Here is a 12,477-nt window from a genome sequence, read left to right as displayed (position 1 = left end):
TTAATGGTTCTGTTAAAGGTTACTCCTCCTTTACCACCTTCCACCCCCACCTATGGCCAACTTGGTGCTCAGGCACACCGGGAGGGCCCAAGTTCCCACTGACCACCTGAAGAAAGTGGTGCAGGGGGTGATCCCCTCATTTTCATAATAACCCAGTGTCCTAATTTTCAATAAGAATTTTGGCAAAGGAGTCATACTACCGATAGGATCCTTTCTGACAGCCACAAACAACCAATTTACATTTTCCCAGACAGAGGAGGAAACACAATTTGAAACAAATAATTCCTGCATTCAATATCATTTGGCCCCTTAGTTTCACCAAGTTTCCCGGAGAAATTTTATACCATGGTTTCGAAAAATGAAGCCAAAGCTACAAGTTTGTCTCCTTCCTTCCACTTTGGGGAACGGTTGGAGTAACAGCTAGGTAGCAAGAGGAGAGCGGAAGAGGGAGAGGAGGAAATCATTGGTCACTAGATGATTCACAATCCATAGAGCAGAAGGATGGCCAACCTCTCCAAAACCTGAATGTCCAAAGGAAGTTTCTACACCTTTGTAAACTTACTTCAGTTTTCAGACTGGTGTGAACTGAGCATATCAGGCACCCGTGGAGCTGGTGGGAGTGGGGGTGGGCACATTCAGCTGAGTGCCCAGGAGGGGGTGGGATCGAAGGGAGGGCAGTGGAGGTACCTCTGAAATGAAGAAGAACTCTCCTTGGTGGTGGTTTTCCAAGGCAGTAGGTTCTGTCTAGCTGCTCCCGTCTTGGCTTACTTCCTCCTTTCTGCCTGCACTTTACTCCATAATTATCAGCAAGGTGATTTGCTGGAGGGCAAGGGGGCAAGTGTGGCTAGGACTGAAACTGGGCAAAGCCCCTGCCACACCCAGGCTTCGTCCTGCCCACATCATCTCCCTGCCAGGTCACCGCAAGCTGCTGCGCAGCGCATCTAAAAAAAAAAAAAAAAAAAGGAAAAGAAAGAAAAGAAACCCTGTACCTTAGCTATCCATCTTTTATTCCCCCTCGACCCCCTCCATCCCCAGCCTTAGTCTATCTGTCTCTATCGATTTCCCTATTTTAGACTTTTATGTGAATGGAATCATATAATATGTGGGCTTTGGGGGTTTTTTGGGCCATGTGGCTTGCGGGATCTTAGTTCCCAGAGCAGGGATTGAACCTGGGGCCACAGCAGTGAAAGCGCCAAGTGCTAACCCCTGGACCGCCAGGGAACTCCCTATGTGGGCTTTTGTGATTGGCTTCTTTCACTTGGCATAATGTTTGCAAGTTTCACCCAAGTTGGAGCATGTGTCAGTACTTCATTCCTTTTTTCTTTTTATTGTGGTAACATAAAATTTACCATTTTAAACATTTCAAGTGCACAGTTCAGTGGTATTAAATACATTCACATTCACAACCACTACCCATCTACAGTACTTTTTCCATCTTCCCAAACTGAAACTCTAGACCCATTAAATACTACCTCTCCATTCCCCCCTCTCTCCAGACGCGGGCAACCACCATTCTGCTTTCCGTCTCTATGAATTTAACTCGTCTAGGTATTTCATGTAAGTGGAATCATACAATATTTGTCTTTTTGAGACTGGCTTATTTCACTGGCTTATATATTTACTTTCATTCTGGATTGTTTACAGGAGTATAAAAATAAAATAGATTTTTTATATTGATCTTGGGTCCTGTAACCTTGCTGAATTTGTTTATTAGTTGTAATAATTTCTAGTGGATTCCTTGGATTTCTTATATACAAGATCATGTCACCTATAAACAGAAATAGTTTTGCTTCTTCCTTTCCAACTTGGATGCCTTTTATTTCTTTTTCTTGCCTAACCAGGCTGGCTAGAACCTCCACTACGATATTAAATAGAAGTGGTGAGATTAGACATCTTGTCTTGTTCCTGATCTTCAAGGGAAAGCATCCAGTCTTTTTTTTTTTTTTTGAATTTTTTTATACAGCAGGCTCTTATTAGTTATCTATTTTATACATATTAGTGCATATATGTTGATCCCAATCTCTCAATTCATCCCACCACCACAATCCCCTGAGCATTCAGTCTTTCACCATTAAGTATGATGCTAGCCATTTGTTTTTCATAGATGACCTTTATCAGGTTGAGGAAGTTCCCTTCTACTCCTAATTTGTTGAGCGTTTTTATCGTGAAAGGGTATTGGGTTTTGTAAAATTATTCTTTGTCTACTGAGATGAACATGTAATTTTTGTTTTCTTTTCTATTGATAGAATGGATCACATTCATTGATTTTCAGATATTGAACCAATCTTGCATTCCATTTCTTTCCTTTGTATTCCTGAATAGTATTATACTGTATGAATACATCATATTTTGTATATCCATTCATCCACTGGTGGAAATCTGGGTTGTCTCCAGTTTTGGCTATTATGAATAATACTGATATAAAAGTCTTTGTGTGGACATAGGTTTTCATTTCTCTAAGGCAGATACCTAATTGTGAAATTGCTAGGTCTTATGGTAAATTTATGTTTATCTTTTTAAGAAACTGACAAACTGTTTTCCAAAGTTGCTGGTACCATTTTACCTTCCCAATGTGTAAGATTTCCTGTTTCTTCACATCCTGGCCAACATTTGTTATTGTCTATCTTTTTTATTTTAACCATTCTAATGGGTGTCAGATGGTATCTCATTGTGGTTTTAATTTGCATTTCCCTGATGGATAATAATGTTGAACAGGAGGTAGGGCAAAGCATAGTCCATGGCCCTTATAGGGGTTTCCATGGGAAAGACAAGGAAGAGCAAGAGAAACAGTTTAGGATTGGCTACTTTGAATAACTATGGTGGGCTATAAGCTGTAGGGGTAGTCCCTAGTTAGCTGGCACGTAGACCTAGCATGATTTAGGGTAAGGGAAATATAGGTTTGGTGTGTGAGAGTTAGATAAGAAGGTAGCTGGGGATATAAACCCTGGATTGGTTGGTTTACATATGAAAGGTATGCTTGTAGGTAAGTTATTATCTTTACGAATTACCTACCTTGGGAGGGGCAGTCTCTCCCCAGACAGAAAGGTTTTTTTAAAGATGTCAAACCATTATAATATATGGAAAATTTACAATGTGTTTATGATATATTTTTTTTCTTTTTTTGGCCACGCCGCACAGCTTGTGGGATCTTAGTTCTCCAACCAGGGATCAAACCCGGGCCCTTGGCAGTGAAAGCATGATGAGTCCTAACCACTGGACCTCCAGGAAATTCCCTTATATATTTTAAATATACATTTCTAATCCAAATCTTGTGGTGTACTTTTTTTTTAAATAAATTTATTTATTTATATTTATTTATTATTTTTGGCTGCGTTGGATCCTTATTGCTGCGTGAGGGCTTTCTCTAGTTGCAGCGAGTGGGGGCTACTCTTCGTTGCAGTGCGTGGGCTTCTCTTGTTGCCGAGCACAGACTCTAGAGCGCACAGGCTTCAGTAGATGTGGCGCGTGGGCTCTAGGCGCGCAGGCTCAGTAGTTGTGGCACACGGGCTTAGTTGCTCCACGGCATGTGGGATCCTCCCAGACCAGGGCTCGAACCTGTGTCCCCTGCATTAGCAAGCAGATTCTTAACCACTGCACCACCAGGGAAGCCCCTTGTAGTGTCTTTTTAACTCATTCAAGAGTACTGGCAAAGTCAGTCCCTTTTGTCAAATACTTCATCTTTCAATTAAAATAAACAGGTTAATAATGGCCCTGTGATGACAACATCTCACTCTGAAGTTTAATGCTAAATAAATTGAGAATATATGGCATCTTGCCATGAATTTATCCTTGAATGAAATAAGGTGGCATCACCTGCTGTGTTTCTTACCTACATTCTCTTTGTTTTCTTCTCACAGGGCCTTCCCTCAGGAGAGTCTTTGATAGTAATCAGGGAGCATAAGAGGGGAGGTGGCTAGGTAAAAATTACCATCACTCCAGCCACACTCCACAACATATCTGAATTCAGGACACCCCATCATGGGCCAAAATACCCCATTCTTAATCATGCTTGCCCAAGACAGAAACATATACAGCCACCCCTCTCACCTGCAGGGCATTGGTTCCAGGAGCTCCATGGATACTAAAACTCGAGTATGCTCAAGTCCCTTGTATAAAATGGCATTGTGCAGTTGGCCCTCTGTATCTGTGGTTTGACATATGTGGATACATAGTGTCTGCTGTATAAGACAGAAAGAGACAGCAAGTCCTACCACAGAACCCTGAGGAAAGAGGACCCTTTTGCCCTTGTTCCACAAATTTTTACACACTAGGGAATTAATCCATGCTTTTTTGTTGAATTTTTTTCAACTTTTTATTTTGAAGTAATTATAGATTCACAGGAAGCTGCAAAGGTAGTACAGAGGACTCCTCTGTATCCTTCACTTCACCGCATCCCCGCATTGGTTACATTTTACATAACTGTAGTACATTATCAAAACCAGAAAACAGATTGGTGCAATATGTGTATAAAGTTTTATATCATTTTATCATGTATAGATTTGTGTAACCAGCTCTGCAATGAAGATACAAAACTATTCAATTACCACAAAGATCTCCTGATACCCTTTAGAGTCACAACACCCCTCCCCCAACTCCTGTCCTTAATCACCGGCAACCCCTCATCAGTTTTCTATCTCTGTAATTTTGTCATTTTGAGAATGTTATATAAATGAAATCGTGCGACATTTTGAGGCTTTTTTTTCACTCAGCATAACGCCCTTGAAATCCATCCAGGTTGTTGTATGTATCAAGTTTGTTCCTTTTTAATGCTGAGTAGTACTCCGTGATGTGGATGTACCACAGTTTGTGTTACCATTCACCTACTGGGGGACATTTCAGTTTTTTTCAGTTTGGGGCTACTACAAATAAGCTGCTATGAACATTCATGCATCAGTTTTTATGTGGATGCAAATTGTTATTTGGTGGGGATAAATGTAGAGGAGTGGGACTGCTGTGTTACATGGTAAATGTATGCTTTGTTTTTTAAAATAACTGCCGAACTATTTTCCAGAGTGACTATACCATTTTACTTTCTCATCAACAATGCATGAGAGATCTAGAGATTCAGTTTCTCTGCATCCACACTAGCATTTGGTACTGTCACTTTTTTTTTTTTAATTTTAACTGATCTAATAGACCTAATATCTAATGGTAGTCTTAATTTGCATTTCCTTTTTTTTTTCTTTTTCTTTTTGCCGTGCCTCACAGCTTGCAGGATCAACCCCGTGCCCCCTGCAGTGGAAGCTCAGAGCTCTAACCACTGCACCAGCCAAGGAACTTCCCTTAATTTGCATTTCCTTGATGGCTAGTGATGTTGAAAATTTTATTCATGTATTTATTTTCCATTTGTATGTTCTCTTTGGTGAAATGTCTCTTTATGCTTTTTGCCCATTTTCTAGTGGGTTATTTGTTTTTTTTGGGTTTTTTTTGCGGTACGCGGGCCTCTCACTGTTGTGGCCTCTCCTGTTGCGGAGCACAGGCTCCGGACGCGCAGGCCCAGCGGCCATGGCTCACGGGCCCAGCCGCTCCGCAGCATGTGGGATCCTCCCGGACCGGGCACGAACCCGCGTCCCCTGCATCGGCAGGCGGACTCTCAACCACTGTGCCACCAGGGAAGCCCGGTTATTTGTTTTTTACTGTAGAGTTTTGAGAGTTAGTTATATATTCCAGATAGTAGTATTTGTCAGATATGTGGTTTGCAAATATTTCCTCCCAGTCTATATCATGTTTTTTCATTCTCTCAACAGTTTTTCACATAGCAAAAGTTTTTGAATTGATGGATTCCAATTTATGGGGTTTTTTTCTTTTATGGGTCATGTTTTTGGTATCAATTTTAAGAGCTCTTTGCCAGGCCCTAGGATCCAAAGATTTTCTCTTATGTTTTCTTCTAAAAGTTTATTAATTTTATGTTCTATATTTAAAACTGTGATTTAAATCTATTTCATTTTTTTTGAGTGATTGTAAGTGGTATTGTATTTAAAATTTTTGTTTCCATGTGTTCGTTGCTAATTATAGAAGTACAACAGAATTTTGTGTATTTACCTTGTATCTTAAAACTCCACTGAATTCACTTTTTAGCTCTAGGAGTTTTTGTAGATTCCCTGAGATCTTCTATGTAGACTATCATGCCATCTGAAATTGGAACAGTTTTTATTTCTTCCTTTCCTATCTGTATACATTTTATTTCCTTTTCTTGCCTTATTGCACTATCTAGATCTCCCAGTACAGTAGTGCTGTGTTGAATAGATCACATTTATTTTTATTTAACAAATTCATACTTTTTACTTTTCTGTTCTAAGCACTTTACAAATATTAACTCATTTAACCCTCATAACAATCCTGATTCAGGTACTATTGTGTTATCATTCTTATTTTACACATGAGGAAACTGAGGCTCAAAGAGGTTAAGCAATCTGCCCTACAGTTATCTACAGCTGTGTAAAAATTACCGCCAAGGACTTCCCTGGTGGTCCAGTAGTTAAGACTCTGTGCTTACACTGCAGGGGGCGTGGGCTTGATCCCTGGGCAGTGCAGCCCAAAAAAAAAAAAAAAAAAAATTACCACCAAATGTAGTGACTTAAAACAACAAGAACCGTTTATTATCTTTCACAGTTTCTATGAATCAGGAATTCAGGAATGGCTTGGCTGGGAGATTCTGGGAGATTCTGGCTAGGGGTCTTTCATGAGATATCAGGAAGATATCATCTGGGGCTCTTGTCATTAAATGCTCTATTGGGATAGGAGAATCTGTTTGCAGGTGGTTCTGTTTGCAGGGCAGTTCACCCACATCATGGGTGAGTGGGTGCTGCCTGTTTGGGGAGGTCTCAGTTTGTCTCCACGTGGACCTCTCCTAGGGCTGCTTGAGTGACCTTATGACGTGGTAGTTGGCGTTCCCAAGAGCAAGCAATACAAAAGAGCAAGGTGGAGGATGCAATGCCCTTTATGGCCTAGCCTCAATAGTCATACATTAATCACATAGACCAGACCTGATTCAGTGAGGTACAGGACAACTCAAGGATATGAATATCAGGAATCAAGCCATCTTGGAGACTGGCTACCATCATAATCACTGTGCTACACTGCCTAACTATAGTGAGATTTGGGCTGAGTGAGAGGTATGACTTATGTAAAGTGGGAGAAAGGCAATTGAGGAAGGGCAGCTGGCATCTATTTTGAGAAAATAGATCAATTTTAGGAAAAGAACATTTGGAAATTGAGTATCTGGAAACTGAGTCTCTTAAAATTATCTATACTGTGAACATCTTGGAAAGTTGCCTTATTCTCCAAACTGCTGTCCTGAATGACTGTTCTGTGCCTTCTCCAACCTCCTACACTTTCTCCCCTTCTCATTCTCTACTGATGACATTGCTTCCTAATCTACAGAGAAAATTAAGGCATCCACCACCACAGCTACCCACTGGTAGCATCTGTACCTAGCATCTGCCTGCCCTCCTCCTGCTATAGGTGGACTGTCTCTGCTCCCAAGGCCAACTCCTTGACTTGGGCACTAGATCTCTTTTTGGGAATTCCCTGGTAGTCCAGTGGTTAGGATTCTGTGCTTTCACTGCCAAGGGCATGGGTTCAATCCCTGGTCCGGGGCGGGGGGGGGGGGGGGGGGGGCGGGGCGACTAAGATCCCACAAGCCCCGAGGCACGGCCAGAAAAAAAAACAGATCTTTTTCCTCTTAACTACTCAAGGACATTGGGCCTGTCAGCCGTTCACCCCTCTATCTTCAGTTTGTCCCATTCCCATCATTCCCATCAGCAAATATATAAGGCTATATTATCATCCTTTTTGTGTGTGTGTGTGTGTGTGGTATGTGGGCCTCTCACTGTCGTGGCTTCTCCCGTTGCGGAGCACAGGCTCCGGACGCGCAGGCTCAGCGGCCATGGCTCACGGGCCTAGCCGCTCCGCGGCATATGGGATCTTCCCGGACCGGGGCACGAACCCCTGTCCCCTGCATCGGCAGGCGGACTCTCAACCACTGCACCACCAGGGAAGCCCTATCGTCTATTTTTAATTGTTCTCATGGTTCACGGTGTTGTTGGAGAGACAATTTACAGGCCCAACAAGGCCCATAAATAAACATAAACAACATATGAAAATGAAAATTTTAAGTATAAGGTAACAAATGGTAATGTGCTAAGTTGCACCGATTCTTTTATAATGCAATAGAGACTTAGAAAATATAGAGAAAAGTGTGGTTTTAGGTGGTATAGAGAGAGAGCTGAGGACAGCTTTCTAAAAAGCTATATTTGTCAGAGTTCTCAGTCTCAAGCAATGGAAATAGATTCTGATTTTAAGTTAAGCTAAAATAGCACACAGAATCACTGGGAAAGCTGGAGAACCAGGCTCAGAGCCTAAACAGCTACCACCATGGCCCAAACCACTCTATAAATAGTGTCTAGTGAGGACACTGTTGTCCACTAGATGTCACACCTCACACTGTTGACACCATCAGGCAGCGACCTGAGGTCGGCACTGCTGCCACAGCTGCCATGGAAACTGGAAGTTGCTGGTGCCAGGAACACTCTTCCATTGACTGCTTCTTTTCGCCAATAACTCCAGAGTCAAAGTCTAAAATAGCTGCATCAGATTGACCCAGCCTAGGTCAGTGCCAGCACCCAGCTTCAAAAGCGGGTCGGGAAAACAAATATCTGGCATTTTCAGCTTCTATAGTGAGAAGTGGGGTCTGCTTCATAAAATATTCATAAGGTGGGGCATTCTTAGATGCTGAACAGCCTCCATCCCCCCGCCGCAAGAGAAGTGTCCACCTACAATTGGCCAAAGCTAGAGGGCAGGAAAAGAAAGGGAATGGTCAGTCAAGAGATCAAGTAGTGGTCCAAGGTAGTGGGAATGAGCCTTGAAGAGCCTGGAAGGAGCATTCGAGGAAGGAAAGGTTAGAGGTCAAGAGCCTTGGAGAGTTCCAGGGAGAGTAGGAGTGGTCTTCGTATTTGGATTGAGAGGGGTGTCTTGTGACCAAGGGCAATTTCAGGCAAGTGTGGAGGTAGAAGCCAATTACAGGGAATTATGGAGAAAATGAGTACAAAGACAGGAAGGAATCTGGTATTGAAAATATTGAAAGTGTTTGCCTCTTTTAATCATCACAAAACCACAATGTGATGTGTGTTGATTACTTTATGAAGATGATCATCTTTTAGTGGTTTATTTATTAGACATTTATATTCCTCTTTTGTGAACTGTCCGTTCATATATTTTGGTTATTTTTTTATTAAGGTCTTTGTTTTTCTCCCAACAAATTGTAGGTGCTTTTCATAGACTACAGGACTGGATTGAGGGTATGAATTTTGAGGAAAGGAACTTTTTCTTCTGTTCAGCAGTAAGAGTCAAAACAGGCAATTTTCCTTACAATCCTCTGTGAAAAAGGCAGATTTATTTCATTTTTAAAAATAACAGGGGGGCTTCCCTGGTGGCGCAGTGGTTAAGAATCTGCCTGCCAATGCAGGTGACACAGGTTTGAGCCCTGGTCCGGGAAGATACCACATGCTGCGAGCAACTAGGCCCATGCGCCACAACTACTGAGCCTGCACTCTAGAGCCTGCGAGCCAAAACTACTGAGCCCGTGTGCCACAACTACTGAAGCCCGCACGGCTAGAGCCTGTGCTCTGCAACGAGAGAAGCCACCGCAATGAGAAGTCCACACACCACAATGAATAGTCCCCGCTTGCCGCAACTAGAGGAAGCCCAGGCGCAGCAATGAAGACCCAAAGCAGCCAAAAATAAATTAAAAATAATAATAATAACAGGGACTTCCCTGGTGGCCCAGTGGTTAAGAATCCATTTTCCAATGCAGAGGACGCAGGTTCGATCCCTCCCTGGTTGGGGAACTAAGGCCCCACATACCACGGGGCAACTAAGCCCCTTGCGCCACAACTACTGAGGCTGCGTGCTACAACTACTGAAGCCCACGTGCTGCAACTACCAAAACCTGCATGCCTAGAGCCGGTGCTCTGCAACAAGAGAAGCCCCCGCTCACTACAACTAGAGAAGGCCCAGGCACAGCAACGAAGACCCAATGCAGCCCAAAAAAATAAAATAAATAAATAAATTTATTTTAAATATATATATATAACTCACATACCATAAAATTCACCTGTTTTAAAGTTCGCAATCCAATGGTTTTAGTATATCCACCGGGTTGTGCAAACATCACCGCTATCTAATTCCAGACAATTTTCAGTCCCCTAAAAAGAAACCATAAACCTAACAGTGGTCACTCACAATTTCTCCTTCTCCCCAGCTTCTGGTGATCAGTAATCCTCTTTATGTTTCTGTTGATTAACTTACTCTGGACATTTAATATAAATGGAATCATACAATATGTGTCCTTTTGTGTCTGGGTTCTTTCACTTAAAATAATGTTTTCAAGGTTTATCCCTGTTGTGGCATGTATCGAAACTTCATTCCTGGGACTTCCCTGGTGGCGCAGTGGTTAAGAATCCGCCTGCCAATGCAGGGGACATGGGTTCAAGCCCTGGTCCAGGAAGATCTCACATGCTGCAGAGCAACTAAGCTCGCAAGGCACAACTATTGAGCCCACACGCCACAACTACTGAAGCCCGTGCACCTAGAGCCTGTTCTCCGCAGCAAGAGAAGCCACCGCAATGGGAAGTCCACCCACCGCAACGAAGAGTAGCCCCCCACTTGCCGCAACTGGAGAAAGCCCGCGCACAGAAAAGAAGACCCAAAGCAGTCAAAAATAAATAAATAAATTTATATAGAAAAAAAAATTCACTCCTTTTTATTGCCAAATAACATTCCACTGTATGGGTATACTACATTTTGTTTATCCATTCATGAGTTAATGGAGATAACGATAATTACTGATTACTATTCATTGACTAGAATAGGAAACCACAAGTCTATAGTGACATAAATGAATTGAATGTACAGTGAGGAATGAGATATTTACAATTTCATATACCTCCCACAAAATATTTATTAATTACTAAAGAAAAAAGTAACTTCACAGCCTGGCAGACACTACCTTCATCAAGTGACGAAAGTGGACATTATCAGTACTGGGAGGGAACGTTTGAAACCTTGCACCACCTGAGAGGATGCAATGAGAGTAAGGTATCATCCCTTCTATACTATTCCTATCAAAGCTGCATAATCTGAATCCAATCATGAGGAAACCCCAGCAAACCCAAGCTGAGGGACATGAAATAACTGGTCTGTAATCTTTAAAAATGTCAAGGTTATGAATGTCAAGCAAAGAGTGAAGAACTGTTCTTGATGAATAAGACTAAAGAGATATGACAATGAAATGCAATGTATGATCATTTATGATTACGATCTGGATCTTTTGGGGACGACTAGAGACTCTTGAAAGGAGTCTGAGAATTACATGGTAGTTATGTATCAATGTTGATTTGTATTGTATTGGAGTTATGTAGGAGAATGTCCTTATTTTGGAAAATACCTGCTCAAGTACTCAGGAGCAGTGGGTAACAGGTAGCAATTTACTCTCAAACAACTCAAAAACAGGAAAAGCTCTACAATTTGTACAATTTGCACTTTTTTTTCAAAATAAAAATATGTAAGAAATACAAAATAAAAAAACGAGAAGAAAAGAAGCACGTGCCTACAGCAACTTTGGATCAAGAGGAAATAAAAAATTGAAATGGGGATTAATTAGGAAACCAGGTTAGCCTCAGATAATACCTATCTGTTAATAGGCTAGATAGCTGGTCTATTATTGGGATAGATACCAACTGTACTAAGAAAGAGCTAGATTAGCTCAGGTGTACAGCCTTAAATTAAGGTTTATTTAAATCACCAAATAAAACTTTCAATTGGAATTTCTATAGGAAAATTATCTTTGTTATTGCAAGGGTGAAATCCTGTAGGCCTAGTTTCCCCCATTTATACAATTTTTTTAATGTTGCTGTTCTTAATAAATCAAGGTTTCTGAGGTATTACAGGAAAGATGGTTAGGTCTATAGATTATTTTGTGTGTGTGTGTGTGTGTGTATATAAATCAAGTTAATTACTTTAGGGAAGAGCTAAAATTATAATGAGTGATTAATTTGTCTTGTTTTGAAATGAAATTATGTCAGAGTATAACTACTTAGAATTAAGGTTCCTGGTTCTTTTTAATTTAATAATTATTTTGTTTGTAAAACTTTTTAAAATGAAGTGATAAACCATCTAGAAAGGAATGAAGAAAAGCATTGTATGTAAAATCCTACAGGACACAGCGGAAGAAAATGCATAGCCTTAAATATTTCACTATGAAATAATTTTTTTTTAAGAATTCATTGCCCATTTTATGAAACTAAGAAAAGAATGACAAAATAAACCCCAAGTGGAGAGAAATAATATAGACAACAACAGAAAATAATGAATTAGAAAACAAAAACAATAGTAGAAAGGAAAAAAATAAGTTCAAGTGTTAATTATTTGAAAAGACCAATAAAATATATCAACATTTCATGAATCTGGTTAGGGAAA

This window comes from Orcinus orca, chromosome 10, assembly GCF_937001465.1.
Source record: "Orcinus orca chromosome 10, mOrcOrc1.1, whole genome shotgun sequence".
NCBI lineage: Eukaryota > Metazoa > Chordata > Mammalia > Artiodactyla > Delphinidae > Orcinus > Orcinus orca.
The sequence above is the reverse complement of the archived record's forward strand: the minus strand, read 5'-3'. Positions refer to the sequence as shown.